Source organism: Prunus mume, linkage group LG2 (assembly GCF_029339155.1).
Source record: "Prunus mume cultivar Tortuosa linkage group LG2, ASM2933915v1, whole genome shotgun sequence".
NCBI classification, from domain to species: Eukaryota; Viridiplantae; Streptophyta; class Magnoliopsida; order Rosales; family Rosaceae; genus Prunus; species Prunus mume.
The window spans coordinates 21,303,486-21,324,881 of NC_142699.1; the positions used below are offsets into that span (position 1 = coordinate 21,303,486).

The window sequence follows — 21,396 nt, forward strand, 5'->3', positions numbered from 1 at the left end:
TCCCTCCTTGAAACCCTCCTGCACTCTCTAAAACACCCTCATGAAACTCTCTACAAAATCATCAAAAAATCGATATCAATGAAGGAGTTGAGATATTGAGGTCTTAGCAAATCCATAAGATGTAGAGGGATGTTCTGTATTTGATAATCAAAGCTGGTTGAAAGGTTTAATTTGAAAGTCACCTAATCTCTTAATACCCTTCTATATCTTGCTAGTGAATTCTGGATTAGTCTCTTTGCGTTTTTGGTATGTTATTTGTCTCCCTAATTTCAGATTTTGTCTCTCTTGATTTGTCTGATTTGTTTACATATTTTTTTTTTCCTGGTTTCTTTTTGGATTTTCTGATTTGGTTATCAGGAGATGAGGAGGAAACTTGCAGATTTATAACTTTTTCTTTTGTAGGTTTTCTATGTGAGTCGTATGTTTTTTTGTTGTTGAAAATCTGCAGGTTCTCGATGGTCTTTTTTATGCTCATTTTACAAGTTTTCTATGGAAATATGAACCAATAGTAAAATTTCTCTTCCACCTAATTTTTTATGTTTATAATCTTAGCTTCTTTTTTTCTCTCTTTGTCATTTTGATTTATTTACAGGGATGATGGAGGAGACTTCAGTTGTGCATCATTTGTATGTTTGGATGAGGAATGCTTGGATTATGAGTACGTAGGTCTTGTTAAGAATTATGTTTGTTGTAGAATAAAGATTGGTTAACTATGTAATAACTATTGAATCTTCAAGTTTTATGAAAGAAACTATTATATATTCATTAATAAAGCATTATGGTTGGTTTTCTAGTTAAAATCATTGTATAGCATCATAGGAAATCAAAAAGCATTATTGTACGTAAAGATGACGTTTTTTTTTTATAAAAATTGTCGTCTATTGTATGTAAAGATGACGCTTTTTATAAAAAACGCGTCGTCTATTGTATGTAAAGATGACGCGTTTTTATAAAAAACCGTCGTCTATTGTAAGTAAAGATGACGCGTTTTTATATAAAAAATATCGCCGTCTATTGTAAAATATGACGCTTTTATAAAAAATCGTCGTGTATTGTAAGTAAAGATGATGCTTTTATAAAAAACCGTCTATTGTATGCGTAAAGATGACACTTTTTATAAAAAACCGTCGTCTATTGTAAGTAAAGATGATGCTTTTATAAAAAACCGTCATCTATTGTATGTAAAGATGACGCTTTTTATAAAAAATCGTCGTATTGTACGTAAAGATGGCGCTTTTTATAAAAAAAGGTCGTGTATTGTATGTAAAGATGACGTCTTTATAAACAATCCACGACGGTTTTCATAAAAAAATCGTCATCTTTACATACAATACACGACGGTTTTATTAAAAACAGTCGTCTTTCCTCCTATAATTAACGATCTTTACCTCTAAACAACGACGATTTTCTTTAAAAACTGTCGTCGTTATGGATAAACAACGACGGTGAAAAGCTGTGGTAGTTTGACACCAAAATAGATGTTGATCGATTTCACAACGGTTTGAAAACCGAATACACAACGGTGAATTCCCGTCGTCTTTGGCCTTTTTTTGTAGTAGTGAATCCAGCTGGCCGTCCAATAATATGAAGGAATTATTGAACTTAATTATTTTCATTGACCGTCTCTATAAAAAAAAGAAAAAAAAAAAAAAACATTTTCATTGATCAGTGAGTATTAAAGATCCCCTCATTATAATCCCTCATTGTAGTATCATTTGACATGTGTCATCTGTACATTGTTTGGAAAATAACATAAATGAGAGAAATCAGCAAGGCCCAAGTCGAGACTCTTGGTTTTGAGCTTCAAAGGCAAACAGTCCAACAAAATTCAAATAAGCCCTACAATGTATGTATCCAATAATGGGCGGTTATCTAGTGAGAACACCTATATGAGAAAATTACATGAGAACACCGTTGGATCTAATCCAACGGCTGCGTGAAAAGCAATTGTAAGTGTTGTATTAGAACGAGGCCTTCTTCTCTCTCCTCCCTCCAAAACGTCCAGTTGAAAATAGATGTCCTTCCAAAACAGACATCCCCTCCAATCCAAATTGCTGTTTGGTTTGTTCAATTATGAGGCCAATTTTTTTTTTCAGCTTTGATTGAGGAAGAGCAATAACACTGAAGAGAAAGCGCCCCTGTTATTCCATGTTCAATTCGAGGTAGAATACAGAAGTATAGGCCTCATTTTTCTGGGTTTCTCATTCAGGCGAAACAAAGTGTTCGTTTATTTTATATTATCATCTTTGTGGTTCGGTCTTTCTGGTGGAACATTCGTCAATCCTTGGGCAACGTCGAAACTGGGATTGAGTTGGAAACTGGTGACTGCGACCGTTGTGGTTCTGTTCTCTTGGTTTTGAAATCCTTGAGCACGGTCAAAACAGGGGTTGAGGAAGATAAAAAGTGTTTGGGGTTGACGTATAGATCTAAAAGGGCGACATTGTCATATTTGTAGAAATTTTGAAGTTGGAAATGACTTACAAGGTAAGTGATATATTGTATTTGTCAATTTTAGTATTGGGCATAAGCATAAGTTACGTTAATTTGTATGTAGGTCTTTAATGTTTCATCAGAGAATCATTTTCATATCATATGTTAGTCAATATATATTTTAAAGATCTTTGAAAACTGTTGAAAATAATGCACATTTGTGCTTAAGATTTCAAGAAGGATCTAGAGAATTCAAGAGCTCACAATAAAGAAGTTGCATGGCGGCAAAGCAAAATGAATATGGTGGAATATTCTAGATAAAACCATATAGTTGTGGCTGGAGTAAGAGACCAAGTCCACTTGGTGATGTCGGCAATGAAGATTGAATATTATTCTAGACAAAGCCAAACATATGTGGCTGGAGAGATTGTCCAAGTCGGTGAGACTTGGGTAGTGGCGGCAATCAAAGCCTATAAATAGGCATGCTTATACAAAGTGGAGTCTAACAAAGAACTCCCAAACCATTAGGGAGCCAAGGGCTACCTAATGCTAACTATGTTGAGAGCCAATAAGCTCACAAACTAATCTAAGTGAAGGGCCAAATAGCTCAAACTAATCTAAATCAAGTGTTGTGGCCAATAAGCCAATATGCTAAGTGTAGAAGGCCAATTAGCCTACATCAAGCTATGTACTATTCTCCTCCAAATTTAATAAAATCACTTTGTTTCCCCTTTAATTCTAAGAAAAACATGTGCCAATGTTGGTATGATGGTGGTGAATTCAGAATTATATTGCAAGAACTGTGAAATGGAGTGTGAAGGACATCCTGACGAACCTAATGGTATCAACCTTCAGAAATGGTGTGGATGTAAGGTTCAAAAGCGTTCCTCTGCGTTTTCAATTATTATGGCCAAAGAAAGTCTAATAAAGGGAAATTAAAACCAAGTTCCTTTGATTTGGAAAGATGGGAGACTAGATTGTCTATTACTTATACAAGGATCAAGGATGTCTACCTAACGTTCCCCAAACCCAACTATCTGGGAAGTGACATAGTTCATTAATTCCTGTTTTAATCATAGCTGTACAACAAAAATCCAACATGTTTATTATAAAGCCCATGCAAAGAGCCAGAATCAAATACCAAAAGAATGTGGAATGTCTAGTATGGATAGTCTTTACTCAAATTTTGCAATGTCATTCGATATTATTCCTTGTCACACCATACGAAGAAAACCAACCCTTATGTGCTTCCTATCTAGAAGAGTAACAGATACCAAGGCCCACATTACTTTACTAAGGCTGGTAACTGAGCAATGAATTAATTTTTCAAACAAGGGCAAGCCCATGAATAAAGATGTGAACTTGAGGTGAGTGTCATGAGAATACATAGAAACCCAAAACCAACATCAATGCAAAGTACGAGTAACAGGCAAAGAGATAGAAATGCTGAAGAATACAACAAATTTTACCGGTAGATAGTCGGAAATAAGAAAGTAATAGCATTTCCAAGACAATTGTTCTTCATTTTCTCCAATGAGGGTATTCCAGTTCAGAGATAGCCCTGATTATGATCTCACCAAATTATCTGATGCAGGCACGTCATCGGATCTCCTTTTGAGCGCATCCGTGACAGATGCTCCACCTTGCAAAGATGCTGGATCCTGAAGTGAAAAAGGAAATAAATTATACTCCCAATCTATAGATAATTAGTACGAGATGCATGGAGAAGCAACTCAAATTAATTCAAAAACACCTGTCCAAAAAAGCTTGAGCTCAGACTAACTATTACATTCTTCAACCTCAAAGTTAAAAAGTGTCTCTGTTGCGCATAGTACATTGTCTCTCTTACTCCAGAACATGCAAAGGAGCTGACAATTACCAAAAATAATCTATAATACAAGATACAAGCACAATCAACTGCTATGCCATAAATGATAAATCTCACTGGTCCATTGGAAGTCTAATTAGGAGTTTAATTCCAAATGGGCACGCGTAAAAAATTTGCCTCTTGGAAATCGAAATCGGAAAACGAAATTGAAGGTAGCAAGTGAACTCTTACTTGAAAAGGGCAATGCATAAGCTTGCCAAAAATATCTGTTGGAAATTAGGAACGTTATTAAATTGTTATTTAGTTTCCTTTTATTAGTTGGTTGTAATTGATTTGGAGTAGTCTCCAAGTAACCTAGTTTCCCTAGTTAAGCTTGTAATATCTCTATAAATACTTAGCCTTTTGGCTCTATCAATAACAACCCGAGAATTATTCTTCTCAACACAGTCTCTAATTTCACAATATCGTCCTTCAAATCTGCAGCCGCGATTGTGTAAATGGCATTCGTAAGTCCACATGAACCAAGATACTCTTCAGTGTCCTTAGGCAAAGAGTACCCTTTGTACACACTGATCGGAGGATCAAATATCTACCACAATTCCGAACAAAAAAGAAAGAGTGAAGTGAAGTGAAATTCAAGCACATTAAACCCATTTAACCCAGAAAAAGAAAAACGTAAAATTACCGAAGAACTAAGCAGAGCCTGACAATCGCCGAAACTCTTATAAACACCAACAATATCTCATTTGCGCACTACATAGAAGGCAACTTTTGCCAGCTCCACAACCGGTTCAGCTTCTGACTTCCTCCGTGAACGAGACTATGTCGTCTTGTTGCTGCTGCTGCTGGCTTTGCTTCGAGATCAGCAGAGCTGAACATGGAATCTCGTTGATTCTAAGTTGATGCACTTAACCCCACACAAAAGGTCCAATTTTTTTTTCCACGAACAAGGTCTGTACAGAAAACTTGTCGCCACAAAACGACCCTTCGTTCTGAAAATGGCGGTTGCGTATGACGAAACGTGCGACAAGCAGTTCATCACACACGCAGCGTCAGGATGGATTGTCCAGGTTTCTGAAACAGAGCCAGAGGAGGCAGAGAGATAGAAAAGGATTTGGGTTTGACTGGGCACAAATAATGGATTTTCTCTTACTTAATTGTGGCCTAAAATTTGAGAACATGGTGACAATTAAAATGTTTGGTATTAATTAGTACTTGGGCACAAAGAATTAAGTGCACTGATTTTCCAACTTCCCTTTTTTTTAAAATTGTATGTTCTCACTAGATTGGATGGGGAGTGGGAAAATCACCGCTCATAATAAACGCACACCACATATTTGCTAAAATAATTGGGTAGGCCTTCAATACTAGATTTATCAATCATTGAGAAATAGTTTATACAAATTTAAATTTAATATATAATATTACCACATATTGTTTTTCTTTCCTTTTTTCGTGAAAGAAAAAAGATAGTTGATATGATATCTTAAACATCTTCTCTATAAAATAAAAACTTAAACACCATGACAATACTGAAAAAGAACATCCCGAATGAAATAAGGAGGATTGCCACAAAAGGTTAAATACTTTCAGGAAAGAATTCTTTAGTGTTGAAGCACTTTGTAGTGTTGAAACACTCGCCGCCATTGCCATCAATGGATGTTCCAAAAGTAGTCAAAGGAACCAACAACTTGCAGAGGATGCCAATCTTATTACTTCTGCCCTTGTATGACATGCTGTATCTAGCCTTCACCCGAAGAGCAAGCTGCAAGTCAATACTATAGACACCAGCAAAGGTCTCGGATTTACACTTTCAAAGCTGAGCTTCTTCAAACCGCACCAACTGCTTACCTTGACCCAACAAATTATGCAAAACGGTGGTGTTTTCGTGGCCTTGATAAAAGGGTGCTAATATCCCACCACCGAAACTCAAGTGAGCAAACGTCTTATGTCCACACATTGCAGTGGCTTTGATGTCACGGTACTTTATGCCTACCCTTTTGTTAGGGTTTGTTATTCTGATGTCAAGAGTAAGGTTGTTGTGGAGACTCTAGTCAGCAAAAGGGTAGTTTCCCCCTCTGTCTCTCCTTCCTCTTGCAGGTGGAGGGAATGGATTGGGATCCATCCTTCTAGGTCTGCAGGGCAACACTGCTGGTGGTTCAGGCAGAAGTGCCAAAGGCTGATCCTGTGGGGCCACGTGTTGTGGAATAGGTGAGGCTCGCTGATTCTGCCAATCTGGTGCAGGCCTTCAGTCGGATTAGGGCCTCACGCTCTTGGACATGAAAATCTCCTCCCCTCTGTCCCTGAATTTCCCACGTTATGGCATCCCAACTATCTGTAATAAGAGGATTCTCTTGATATGGCCATGCTAATCACGGTGGGGACAATGGGGAAGGTCTAGGGACCACAGATTAATTTGGAATTCTAGCCATGGCAGCCTCACGGTCCTTCTGAATCGCATGTTGACTGCCATTGCATCATAGTCATATTATTGAGAGTATCCTGGCTCCTTTGTGTTGTGACCTCTTGTCGCAACACGGATTCTGAATCAGTTCATCCTTCGAGCAGTCTGGACCGTCTCGCTCCTGTGCCGTGTCTTTGAGTGCCTAACATCACTTTCCTCTTACTCCAATCCTTCCACGAGGGCCGCCTGGTTTATCTCTATGGCGTGGTGTGGGTTCTGGCTAGAGCTTCCGATATTCATAAACTTTGAGAAGAATTTTGTGAGAACATGTATACTGAGAAGTCCCACTGGGCGTGCCAAATTGTTCACCCCGTTTTGTGATCACTCCTGTGGTGGAAGGGCAAAGTTCCCACGCCTTGAAAACCATTGACTGGTCAACAAGTCAGCTTTCTTTGGTGTATGAGCGTGCCACTGCTAGCAATGAAGATTCTAGCAGACTTATTCTAGAATAGATAACTTGCGCCCCAAGTTACTTATTTCTATAAACAAACGATTGTGAATGTGAGTGAGGAATATCTCCCAAGTAAGTTCTTTTTCTTGCCTCAGACTGGTAAGGACTTTAACAATTTATCTCAGTATAAAAAGGTTGTTCGGGAATGGTTGATGGAATTTAAGTTGTTTAGGCAGAACTGCCTTTTACAAAACTATAAACATAAATATCCAAGCTAGAAAGATGAAAGGACAGCTAGAACTCCATTTCTGCATGGATATGAGGCTCTGATCCGAGCTGGACTGGAAATATCTGGGCTGGGCTAAATTGTTAACAACTTCAACTGCTAAGCTTCAGCTGTAAATCGATACCAAAGGTTAATTTCACTACAAGAAAATAGGCCTTCTGTGACCAAATTTTACGTGGCGCTGAAAATTTCGTCACATTTGGCTTGTATAAGTGAGAGAATTTTGCAAGTCATCACCTAAACTTCGTGAAGGGATGTAAAAAAAATTTCGCTCCATGTTCGTCACGTTATAATTCCTATGTCGTCACATATTAAATAGCAGGAAATATTGGAGCCCATTTTTTTTACTAAATGTGACGAATAATGCACATTCGTCACAAAGGCCCATAAATTTTATTCGGTGAAGATTGGCAGCGTCACCTATCACTACAAGAAAAAAAAGGCTAATGTGACCAAATAAAAAGTGAGGCTTGTAAAGTCGTCACATATCTAGTCGTCACTCATAAGATAATGAAGACATCTGCAATTTTGGAGGAAGGCCAAATCCCTCACAAATAGTCTAACGGTTTTGGGTGGGAGAGACCACCAGTTATTTATGAGGCTTGGGGGGGTCACAAATAATATTTTGGGAGACTTATAAATAAACCCAAAATGGGTACAGTATTTATAAAGAAGGACAAAATTAAAGTGGTTGGACAATAATGCCCTTATTCATATCTAAATTTCCTAGGGAATCCTTCTGCTTCTGCTAGGGATGAAACCAAAATGGAATCCTTCGCTAGCCGGATGAAACCAAAATGTTTCTTCTTTTCATATGTTGCTTTGTACTGGCCGTATGGAGCCAAATAGTTTGGCGACTATTCTGCTGGATGGATTCTTCACGTGGTCTTCATGCATCCATCATGTTATCTATGTTGTGTAGCTCTTCTTCTCCTAAGTTATTCCAGTATGAGTTGTCATTATCTTCTTGTAATCTGTTCTGCTATCGATTGTAGATTTCATCAAAAACTTTTGCTCCTGTAGTGCTGATCCTGTATTCATATATATCATCTGGTCTCCTGGATGTGGATTCTGAATACACCTTGATAAATTTAGACTGTACAGGAGGGTCAGACGATCATCATTAAATAACTGTTGCTCGGCTATTATTGCTCCTCTGTATTGTTGGATGTCTTGTTTGGTAGGCATTCCTGTTTGTGCTGATTCTCCCGGACTAAGTAATTCATCAAAAGAAATAATAATCCTATGTTGTGCTAAATCTGGGTAAATGCTATCTTTAAACCACTCTGGGGGTATACTAGTGAAATCTAATTTTATATTTTTCCAGAGAGGCAGATAAAAACTTATAATTTCTTTAAATTTTTCGGGGAATGAATCTAAATGCTTACTACTTTCAACATAAAGTTGATCTAGATAACCAAATTTTGCTAAAAATGCTGGAGTAACTATGATTGTTTTTTGTTTATGCTCTAAATGCAATTCTCTATATTCAATCATGTTAATCCTTGCTAAGTAAATAGTGTAATGGGAACAGTTTTTGGTAATAATGGTGATGCCAGGATGTGGATTACTTTTTAAATTGAAAAGAAAAGATTGAATGTACAGTTGAAGAGATGTATTTTGCTCATATTCTAATTCAATTATGTGACTCTTAACATCTACTGGTAAAAACTTATACCTTTCTCTAGCTAGAGTTTGAAGAAAATAGGGATTTTTAGATTTTTGCTCAAGAGAAAATTCACTATTATGCTCAAGTAAGTTGGGCTTATTAGCCTCTTTTTCTTGTAAATTATGCTCAATTACGGTGGGCTTATTAGCCTCTTCTTGTAGAATTTGACATCTTATATTAATAGTTCTAAAATGCCTAACTATTGTATCATATTCTCCTTTTTGCTCTGTATATTTTTCCTGCAAAAAAGAAAGGTGTTGTTTTGCTATTTTATAATCATAATTATATGCTAAAAACTCTTGCTCAAGTGCTCTAATAAGCTTTTCATGCCCTCTTCTCATGCTTTCAGTATTTGTTCTAATATTCCAAAAGTTATCTAAAAGAACTTTTTGTTTTTCTGCTAATGATGCTTGAGTACGATACTTTAAAGAAGGATTTCTAACTTCTTGTACTGATATTCCATTATAAAAATAAGTGTTTGCTACTGATCGTGCTTGATTACTTATGCTTAATGGATTACCACCAGGTGATGGTATACCATTATTTTTGCTGCCAGATGAGGATGGTCCAAAATACTGCATACCTGTTTAATGAATAATACGAGATAAGATATCGGCTAATGCATTATCCATACCTTTAATATGCTCAAATATCGGCCTAAATCCATTTCCTGTAATAGAATCAACAAAATTCACCCATCTTCGGGCTGCTTGTTTATTAGTAGTAATTTTATTATAATGAGAAACAATATTTTGACAATCTGTTCTAATAGTAAATATTTCATTATGTAAAAATAATGAAAATGCTTCAAGAGAATTAATGACTCCTAAAATTTCTAAGTCGTGGCTGGAAGTCTAGCCTGTATATCATTAAATTTTCCTGATGCATATCTACAAACTTTTTCTTCTGATTTTGGTTCTTCTTTATGTTTCTTTTGATATAAAATTCCTGCCCATCCTATTGATGATGCGTCTGTTTCAACTATTTTGTAATTATTATCTAATGGTAATGCTAACGGTTTAAGTTGAGTTATATCTTGTTTTATGCTTTGAACTAACTTAATATCTTCACTATTAAAATATTTCTGTCCTGTTTTACTAGTTTTGCTATGTAAAGCTGCAATTTTCCTTCCTAAATCAAGGATAAAACTTCTAGCATAATTTAATAAACCTAAGAATGCTTGTAATTGCTTTTTATCCTCTAACTTATCTAGAAATTCTAACACTTTTTTAGCTATATGTTCTTGTAATTGTATAGTTCCTGATTTAATATACATACCTAAGAATTCTATATCTTGTTTTTCAAGTTCTACTTTATTTCTACTTATAATAATACCATTATTAATAAATTCTTTCAAAATAATTTCTAAGTGTTTTCTATGTTCATTTTTATTCTTACTATGAACTAATATATCATCTACATATACACTACAAAATTTATCATACTTCTTAAATATTTGATCCATCTTTCTTTGAAAGATTGATGGTGCATTTTTTAAACCAAATGGCATTACAAGCCATTCAAAATGTCCTTCTGGACAGGTAAATGCTGTCCAATGGATTGATTCTTCTGCTAATCTAATTTGCCAAAATCCTGATTTACAATCAAACTTACTAAAATATTTACTTTCTTGAATTTTATTCATAAGCTCATCCTTATTTGGTAGTTTATAACTATCTTCATAAGTATTATCATTTAATCTCCTATAATTATATACTATTCTCGCTTTACCTCTCTTAAGTTCTGAATGTTTTCTAACTACAAAGGCTGCTGATCTATGTCTAGATTTTGAAGGTCTAATTACTTTTAAGTTTAAAAGTTCTTTTATTTGTTGTTCAAATTCTTGCTTATCTAACAAGTTACAAGGGATATCTGCTGTTTTAATTGTTAAGTCTGGGTTAATAATATCTAATTTTGCTAATATCTTATTCTTATTCCAATGTAATTGGGGATCTTCTCCTATGATTCTAGTTTGTTCAGCTAATTGTAACAATTCTTCTAAATTTTTTGGTCTATCTATTTGCATAATTTCTAAAGGTTCTAGGTTTCCTATAAGTGGATACTCATGATCAAATATTATGTCATCATATTCTAGATTATATTGTTCATCTATTTTTTCTTTACTTATTTCTACTAATTCTTCCGTATTATATTTAAAATTTTGTTCTTCTATGTTAATACTATTGTAAGACTCTAATATATTACTTTGATCAGTTGTGGTTATACTTTTCTTAAAAAATGTGATGTCTGGAGGTGTATATAAAAATCCTCCTTGTAAACTTTTTAAGAAATTTAATCCTAAGATAAAGGGATATGATCCTACTGGGGATATAAAGGTTAAGGGTAAATTAAATTGTTTTCTTTCTATCCTAATTGGTATATTATTAATACAATGTGTTAAGTATACAGGTCTTGTATCAAACTGTATGATTCTTACTGGTCTAGCTAATTTTTGCCTATATTGTTCTGGCACTAACTCTTCTTTTATTACATTTTTTGTGCTTCCTGTATCTATCATGGCTGTTGTTTGAATTTTATTTTCTTTTGATAATTCTAATTCACAATTAATTGTTATTAATGAACTAGTCTTCTGTTTTTCTATACTAGGGCAATTATTCTTTTGACTATCTATTTCAACTGTATTTATTTCTATTGATCTATTATTGAAACAAGGTTTACAATAAACTATTGTCTTAGTGTAATATTTTTCTACTACTATTTTCTTACATTGATTACATTCTTGAGGCCATCCTAAATTAACATATTTAAATTCTTCATGCTCTGTTTGTTCTTCAAACATACACATATGTTCATCTAATTCACTATCGGAATTACTAGAGTAATCTAATTCTGATTCTGAGTCTAAGGCATTAACACTATAAATACTTTCATTATCACTTAAATTGTCATCTATACTATAGATTGATTCTAAGTCCTCATCATCTTCTAATTGAAATTGCTCAATTAATTGTAATTTTTCTCTAGGTTGTTTTCCTAATTTGGGACACTTAGGTCTAATATGTCCTACTTCACCACAAAGATAACATTTACATGTACTTTTATTAGGTACTTTGTACTTTCTAATCCATGGTTTATTTGTTCTTTTCCTAAATTGCTTAGGGATATATTTTCTTTTTCTAAATGTTTTGGAAGGTTGTATTCTAAAATTTTTATTTTGTTGTTTATAAGGTTTATATTTTCTATAGCTTTTTCTATATGGCTTCTTCTGCCTAAATTTCCTATGACATTCATATTGTTTAGGTAAATCTATATTTTTACAACTCATGTAAAACTGTTTTCTAATTTGTCTTTTTGCTTTTATCTGACTACATTCTGACCGTAATATATCATATACATGTTGTATTCTTGCACCTATAGATACATCTAATTTCCTAGGGTGCTTTTGCCATTCATTCCAAATTCTTTCTCCTATTGGTCCTTTAATTTTTGTCATATAAGTATCTAATAGATTAAGGTCATCAATTCTACCTGTTCTACCTAAATACTTGAAAAAGTCTGAAGTATATTCACTAATATATTGTAAATCACAAATTTGTAATTGTTCTAAATTTCTTATGGCTCCAATTTGTTCTTGTTCATTTCTACCATCTAATCTATTATGGTCTAAAAATTCATATTTAATTAATTTAACAAACGCATCTATATTAAACATTTCTTTTGCTGCTTGATGTTCTATTGGATTTTTAGTTTTCCATGCTTGAAAATAATCAAAAACCATTCCATCTAAAGTATGCTCAAAGTAATCTAACATATCTTTATTATTACTAAAATCTAACATTAATGCTGCATGTACACATCCTTTTTCCCATCTTTCTATAGTTTTTTCCCAATCCTGTGGATCTACATGATCTAAATTTAATATATTTCCTGCTAAACTAATTTGTTCAATTCCTTTATAAGGGATTCTATTTTTTCTTATTCCAAATGCTTCTTGTTGAAAAGCATTTCTACCTGTTTCTTCATTATTTTCTCTATATGGTTCATTAGTTTGCCTAAGATTTTGCTGATCTGTCCTACTTGCAGGGGTTACAGATGGTCCGGATGAACTATATTGGTCTTCTACTGGCATGCATTCTACTTCAATTAACATATTTTGATATTCTTTTTCTCCTAAAATATGTTCTAATCCTATATTTAAAATTAAATCTTTCATTTCTTTATCTGATAATCTATGTAATCCTAACTCATAAGTTTTATATTTTGCTATATATTCTTCTTCATCTAAATTATATATGTCATCGATGAGTTTATCAACTATATTATCAAAATTATGTTCTATCATATTTATTTCTAAGTTATCAAATGCCATATGTATCTCTTCATCTAATTCACTTTCTAAGTCTTCTATATCATTTATTTGTTTATAATTAGTAAATCTTACTACTGCTTCACCTATATGATTTTCAAAAATTTGTGCCTTATCAGGTTGTTTATTTTTTGCTACTTGTAAATTAGGTCAAATCCATTCTGTTCCTTCTAAAAAACTATTATCTACTGGTTTTGCCTCGATCATATTAACGTGTTTACTACCAAAAGTTTGTACTAAATTTTGGAATTCTACATTAAATTTGTAATTATAAGTATCTAAAATTTTTCCTACATACATAAGACTAATACTTAAATTTTTGTACTCTCCTTTCATATTATAATTTGTTGTCCTTATGCTAATTTTAATATGTTTACTAAATTCTCTAATATTCATGACATAATTGGGAATACATCCTATGACTGCTAAGTTTGTGCTAAGATCTACTTTGCTGTAGCTATAGCTGCCTGCTGATGGTTATCCCATCTGTCATCATATATGTATACTAGTGCTTTGGTTCCTACTTGTGCTCTAGTGAGTCCAGCTATTCCTATCATAATTGTTCTTATATGGATTTGTTGATAGTGTGATTTTTTAAGGTGTTCTATTGCTGTGTTACTAAGTAAATTAAGAGTTACTTCTTTATCTATACAACTTACTTCATGTTGACTGATACTACTTACAATACGATGCCTATTTTCAAATCTTCCTAATTGATATAAATTATATTTATTTTTCTGTGATTTTTCAAAGCCTTTTCTAAGAAATTCTTGTGCTTCTTGTTCACTAGGGTATATATCTTCTGTTCTAACTATTTCTTTTCCTTTTCTTCTAAAGAGTTCCATTTACTATTATCAAATGGATTTATTCTACTTTTTCTTCTATGAGGATTATTTCCTAAGGTTAAGTTTTCTAATTTATCAACTAAGTCTTTGGGTAGTGTAGAAGTGGTATTGTGTACTACTTGATTAATTTCTGTTATTTGTTCTTCTAATTGATCTACTTTTTCGGCTAAATTTAAAATTAATTGGATAAGTAAATTATTTTGTCTAATAGGGATATTACTACTTGCTACAGATGTTGTAAATTCTGTAAGACCTACTGGTTCCTTATCTAGTTGACCAACTTCTTCTAATGCCTTTATATATTTATTGTTAATTTTAGAATATGTCATTAAACTAAAAGTCTATCTATTTTACTATGTAACCTTTCTACTTGTTCAGTTAATGTTTTTTGTACTAATTGTATTTTTTGCACTTCTAATTTTAATTGTTCAATAATTTCTAATGACTGGAGTTCTATTTGTTTTGGCTTACTATCTATAAGATCTATGAATTCTTTTATTTCTTTCTTACTAGGGAATCTTTGGATATTCCTATTTGTAGGGGGTTTTTTGTTCCAAAGCAGCCTGACGAATGGGCTGGGCTCTGTGAGAAGGCAACGAGCAAAAATCCCCCAAATGCCTGAGTTCGAAAAACAAGCTCCCAAGAGAGTTTTTAGAAAATCTAATGAGATTTTAAAACAACACTCTCAGGATCACTTCACTAACACCCAAATAAGCATGAGGATTTCATTAATGGCTTAGCTTGAGGAGCATGTGGCATGGGAGCTAAGCTTACACAAGTTTAGCAATTTGAGAGAGAGAAAACAGCGTGGGTTTCTTACGGAGGAAATATCAGTGCGAGCCCTATCTTAAGAAGAAGAAAGATGAACAGAAGAGAGGTTTGGGTGGCTTGAGAAAATTCCAGATTTGCTTGACAAAGCTTGGTCAAGGTCTGGATCGTTGAGTTGTGGATGATTTTTCTGGGTAGCCAAAGTCTCCTTTTATAGGCGTTAGGAGCTCCAATTTCGTCTGATTTTCTTCTTCCTTTTTCCTTGGCAGCTCCTACCTAGCTCTATTTTGATGAATTTCCCCACCCAAGGAGCATGGGTAAGGAACCCTTTATGGTTCCAATGGCTTGACGCAGCTGGGCTTTCCCATAGAGGGGAAGGCGCCACCTGCTTTCCTTATGTTTTCTCCCAGAGCTTACAGAGGAAAAGGGGAGAGATGGAGCCTTTTGTCCGATGGACACTTCCCTCACCCCCATGGATTTCCTCTGGTCTTGCCATGGCTCCCTTATGACCATTGTTTGGAATTCAAACAAGAATAGGACTTGACGCCAGATTTTTGTAAGTTGCTGGGTTTGGGCTTGTACATATAGTCTTTGGGTCCTCCGGCTTTGCTGCTTCTAACGTTTGGCAGGCTTTCGTCAAGCTGCTGGAAAGGCTTTCCCTTTAATTCTATTGATGTGGGCTGGGCTAAATATTTTGGTGGGTTCTTTGGTGTCTTCCTAGAGCATGGGTCAATTTTTCTCCTCTCTCTCATGCTAACCCATATGCTTGGGTTCTAGGAACGGGCTTGAGTTCCAAAGCCCCAAGTGGCTTTGAAACCTACGTTCCTTGAACCCTCAATGGGCCCCGTGATTGCTTGTCACCTTCCATACCACAACCTTCTCAGTAAGCCCCGGTTGATTTCGTGGCTTGGGCCCACTTAAGCTCGTGACGTAGCTTGGTATTAGAATGCGCATAATTTCTATGCTCGTGCTTGGGGTTTTATTATGCCATGATAGGCTAGAGTCGGGCCAAGTAGCACCGAATGAGCATGTGAGCGTGATTTAGTAATATCGGTATGTCCTTGGCTTCTTCTGCACGTGCTTGTTTGGCATGATTCGTGGCTTGTAGCTTGTGTTGGCGGCTCTTATAAATTTCCTTTTGCCCCGATTGAGCTTATTTTGCATCCAATTACCCATATTGGGCTAAGGATTAATTTGGGCTTAGCCCCTTGGATTTTTGGGCCTCAACACTATTATTATCTTCTAACTGGGATGTTATATAGTCTAAGTTTTGTCTAATTGTTTTTAAGGAATTTTTCTGAAAATATTCGAGTAACTGTTGAATTATTCTATTATTTTTGGTATGTTCAAATTTTACACTTTCTGCTTGACTAATCAAAAGGTCAATAATACTATTTTCCTATTTGATTACTACTACTGTGTAAAAGATGTTTATGTTCTTTTTGTGGAAAATAACAAACTAATGTATTATTATCTAGAGTTAATTTTTTCTTCTGTTGTTCACTGATTTCTAAATTGAGGTATTCTATCATAAAATTTATCTAAGTCTACCTTTTTCTTTTAAGATGCCTAAATGCTCCTGAAAAGCTTCTATTGATTCTTTACAGACTTCTAAATGATATTGGTTTCTTGTTATGTGCTCGACTTCTAACTTTCTTCTAGGATAATTATTTACTTCTGGTGATCTTATTAATTCTTCTAAATTCCTAATTTCTTTTTGGTATTCTACTTTCCGTTTCTTTAATTCCTGCAACCTTTCTTTTATTCTAATAGGTGTCCACCAAGGGCCAAACATGCAAACGGTTTACTGTTTTCAACTAGTGATTCTGGTAACAAAATTTTAACAGGTTATAAAACGTTGGTTTTTATCAATTGTGTTGATTGACTTCTGTCCTCAAGGTACTTTACTGGTATAACTATATTATTAAGGTGCTAGACTAAAGCTCTGATACCATTCTCGAATACCATTCTCGAACAAGGGCTCGGTCAAGGTTTTCTAAAGGCCAAAATAACAACCAGACACCATGCCTAGAACATGGAACTAGAACATGGAACTGCAAAGACGCCAACTTAAGGGCTATGGAGCAGAACTCAGAGGTCCTCTGAACTCGAGGTTCCCTGACAGACATCCAATTATTGTTATGGCAAATATCAAACATGACCAAGTGCTCAAACACAGTATGATCGTCAGTTTAGCAAGATAATAACATAATTATAAACAGCGTTTCCCTATTTTGGACAAGAAGTCTACTAAGAAAACCAAAAATAAAAGAGAAAAGACTTACTTAATTGCTTATGTTGCTGGAACTACATTATCACGGGTATAAATAGTGGTCAGATATTGACAGTGATAGACGGTATTAACAATGATCAGAGTATGTAAGTACAATGAATGGAAAAGAGAAAGTATATGAACAAATGAAGTTTTATTGATTGGAGGAAATACTGAGATTTTTTCTTCTCTGGTGTTCTATACTTCGTTCTTCGGAGTTACAAACTATATACACAAATTACACCGACCTCTACTATGGCTAAGGATGAAAAGAAAAGAAGAAGCTAAGGATGAGAAGAAGAGTTCTTCTCTATCTGAAACTTTCTATCTCTCTTACTCTCTGAAGTTTCATATGAACTTCACATGCACATACTATACAAGCCAAAGAATTCACATGACGATTGTACAAGCAAACAAAGTTTAAAATTATGGACTGCTACACTGTTGCTGTTGCTGTTGCTGGTACTGTTACTGTTGCTGCTGAAAAAAGATAAAAACTTCACATGTTGCTGTCGTCTTTTGTGGAGAAGAGAGACCTAGGGCTTGCATGTCTTTGTTATTCAAGATAAAGGGCTTTCGTGCCATTTTGAAAAATGTTTTGGATTTTTTTGAAAGCTGCTTGTTTCCTTTGGGTTTTTCTCTAAATTTCGATAATATTTTAGGACGTCACAAATTTTTTCCCTCAATTTTTTTGCATGACGCTCTTTTTTTTTTTCACCAAATTTAAGTTTGGTGCGTGTTAACCCTCATATACTCTCTCCAACCCTAACCCACACTTAACCCCAAATCCTCTCTCATATCTTCTCAGACTGCGTCTCTCTCTCTCTCTCTCATATTACTCTTGTTTCTCTAGCTCTTTCTCACCAAATTCTCCATAAACCATCCCTCTGTTCTTGGCTTTCTTTTCAATTGGGGGAAGTAAAAAAGGAGAAAGATTGAAGAAGGTATGCCTTTACAGGTTTAAACCCCAATTTCTCACACTTCTATTATCACAGACGACAAGACAACAAGTGATTGATGATGAGAAACCCCAATTTCTTTCATTCAGTTAGCACAAAATTGCAAATACATTGTTGTTGACACTTTAGATGATACTTTGGTAAGCCCAATTCGCCATTTTTTTCCTTTTTCTTTCTAATTATGTTTATTGGGTTGTATTTGAGTAGTTTTCACTGCGTTATGAATGCTCACTTCAAATTGGGGCACTTAAAAATGTCATGGGTTGGTGAAAGCTAAAAGGAATAAATTTAAGTTTTAAGATTTTAGGTTCAAGAGGAAAGTAAACGTTGAGTAATTGCGTATTTTTTCAACTATTTTGATTAGCTTCACATAAACGTCTTGTCCAGATTCTGGATATTTGTAACTCTTGAACTCTGTAAGTTGGGACTGAAAAACTGATATTGGAATGGGATCTTACCAATTTGATTATTTTGAACGTTTAAAGCAAGCACTATAAAAAAAAATTTGATTATTTGCATCGGATTTGTTGTTGCAAGCAAGCGCTATAGAAATTTTATTATTATTATTTCTTTTTGTTGTTAGTGTAATGAAAATGATCCAATCATTGATCCAATCACCAGGTATATCTCTACTTTGGCCAAATCCCTGCATTCTGTCATTTTTATTATTTTAGGTTCTTCATATTTTCTGTTATTATAATGTTGGATAATCCTGTTGTCTTCAGAATCTTGACTCTTAACGTATGAATCTCATATGGGTTTCATTCTTTTATATATCTCAGGTTGTTTTTTTGATTGGATATTGTGGGTGTTGTTATGGATTCTTATTTTGCCATTAATTTCAGTTATTTCTATGAACCATATGATTTTCATTTTTGAGACTTGAATATAGGACAGTTTCTGGTTTGGTTTGCCTTTGTATCTCTTACACTAGATGCTGATAAAGCCTCATTCCAAGGAAAATTCCATTTAGATTTAGTTAGAATTTTATTGCCTTTTATTTTTTATTCTGATAACTCAGTACTCTAGTTTTTTCACAGGATTTAGATAACAAGGATGATGAAGTGTGAGTCAGCAGAACAAGTGTGACCCTATTGTCACTCTTAAAACTTCAGTAAACCAAAAAGTAGGTAAACTCTGTTTTCATCCCTTTCAAGCTTGTTCTGGTGCTTTGGATTTTGGAATGCCATATACAATTTAATAAGTTAATTTATTTACTTTCCTTTTGGTCTTGGCAGTTGCTGTGGTGGGATAGTGTAAATTTTAAATTCAAAGCTTTTGACTTTGATAATGGTAATAAATTTGCTCATTTTATTAAAATAATCATGAATCATCATTTACAACATAGGTCAAATTACAAATGTTGGTACTAATTTATCTGCTTGCTTTTGTAATTAGTGGGGCTAATCCTGATGGAAATCAATTTGGTGCTGCATAAGTCCTTCATCCTGATGATGTCCTTGCTTTTTTTTTTTTTTTTCTTTCTCATTATTGATTCCTTAGAATGTATAATGCTTTTGTGTAATATATGTTTATGCATTCTCATTATTGAAGGATATAGTGATTTAGATTGATGTTTTTGGTGAGCTTTTAGAGTAATAATGTTATGAATGTTATGTTTATTAACACTGGGTATGCTTTTACTGTAATATTATATCTGATATTAATTTTGTTCTAACTCTTATCATTTCATTTTATAGATGACAACTCCTGGGCAACGAGGAAAGAGAGTGAAGAGAGTTAAGAGGTTGAGGGCCATACTAGCACCAGCTCTAGAGGTAGTAATGGTGTCCATTCTGATGATGACTATTACGATGAACTAGCAAACCAGAATCTTGATGAGAACTGATTTAGGGATTATATCCATATGGAACATACACTTGCTCTCTAGACTTACTTTTGGTTGTACAAAGTCTAGAATTAGTTTCAGATCTTTATTTTGAAACACAGTTGCTCTACACTTACTTTTGGTTATACAAAGTCTAGAATTAGTTTGGGATCTTTATTTTGGAATACACTTGCTCTAGACTTGCTTTTGGTTGTACAAAGTGTAGACTTAGTTTGGGATCTTTATTTTGGAACATACAATGTAATTACCTACTTTTATTAATGGAAATGCGATTATCTATTTTTATACTATACATTGAAAAAGATGAGAACTGATAATTGTGATTGGATTTGCACATATTATTCATAATTAGGTACCTTGGTATGGAACATGTGTGACACAGACCTGATCACAATCTGAAGAAATATGTGATGCCAATATCGTCACAATTAAAAAGACATCTTATGTATACATCGTCACATACTACAAAATTATGTGACGTGTGCATCGTCACACATTAAAAACATATGTGATGCGCGCGTCATCACACACTACATAAATATGTGACGCCTAAAGGGTCACGTATTGTATAGGAAGGAGCATTTTATACCAAGTTTAGGAGAGGAATAACTCCTCACAGATGCAGCTAAACCGTGACCCAAATCATGCATCACTAATAGCCGTAGGAAGTGACTAATGGATAGCCACATAATCCAACGTACAGTGACGTGGTATGTGTCACACATATCAGGTATATGTGATGAAGAGAGAAAGTGTCACGTGGGAGAATCAGTGACGGGGTATAGGTGACGAAAGCTGTGACGCTAAAATTACGTCACATATACTCAACTGTGACGAAATTCCATGTTTCAGTGACGACTACCCCTCTTCACAAAAGGCATGTTTTCTTGTAGTGTTTTGGCAGAGCTTTAATACACTTCAAGCTTTTGTGAGGCTTTTGAGTGGGCAGAACTGCGGCTTCTTCAGAGGACGAAGTGGTTTCTCGAGGACTTGTGGGCTAGAGACTACACTGTAAAATTTGTTGAGGTTTTATGTTTGGGAAAAGCTCAAGCTCTACCTGTCTTGGTTTTTTGCTGAACCAAATTTGTAACGAGAGAAATCTCGTTTTGAATGACTTATTTTCTGAATCTGAACCTTGGGGATTCTGATCTAAAGCTGGTTTCGCTTGGAATTCAAGTGAGCTTCTGGTTGATTTTGAGTTGTTTGTTTGGTTGATGATTTGAGTATCTGATTGATTGTCCTTTGCCCTGTTCACTCCTTCCTATATTTATAAGAAAGGTTTTTGGGAGTAGGGTTTCCTTTTAAATA

General features: G+C 34.6%; 2 long non-coding RNA genes across 3 annotated transcripts; one reads left to right on the forward strand and one right to left on the reverse strand.

Annotated features, from left to right (window-relative positions):
- Positions 1-3,698: 3,698 nt before the first annotated feature.
- LOC148919818 (uncharacterized) lies at positions 3,699-4,464 on the reverse strand. Its single transcript, XR_016124472.1, has 2 exons — positions 4,184-4,464; positions 3,699-4,091 (listed from the first exon to the last, which is right to left on the reverse strand). It is a non-coding gene; the product is annotated as an uncharacterized LOC148919818 (long non-coding RNA).
- Positions 4,465-18,008: 13,544 nt separating this feature from the next.
- LOC103343262 (uncharacterized) lies at positions 18,009-20,378 on the forward strand. Of its 2 annotated transcripts, XR_514916.3 has the most exons (4): positions 18,009-18,379; positions 19,280-19,365; positions 19,478-19,532; positions 19,940-20,378. It is a non-coding gene; the product is annotated as an uncharacterized LOC103343262 (long non-coding RNA). The 2 variants fall into 2 exon arrangements; XR_514915.3 differs by lacking the exon at positions 19,478-19,532 and having other exon boundaries at positions 18,017-18,379.
- The last annotated feature ends 1,018 nt before the right edge of the window (positions 20,379-21,396 follow it).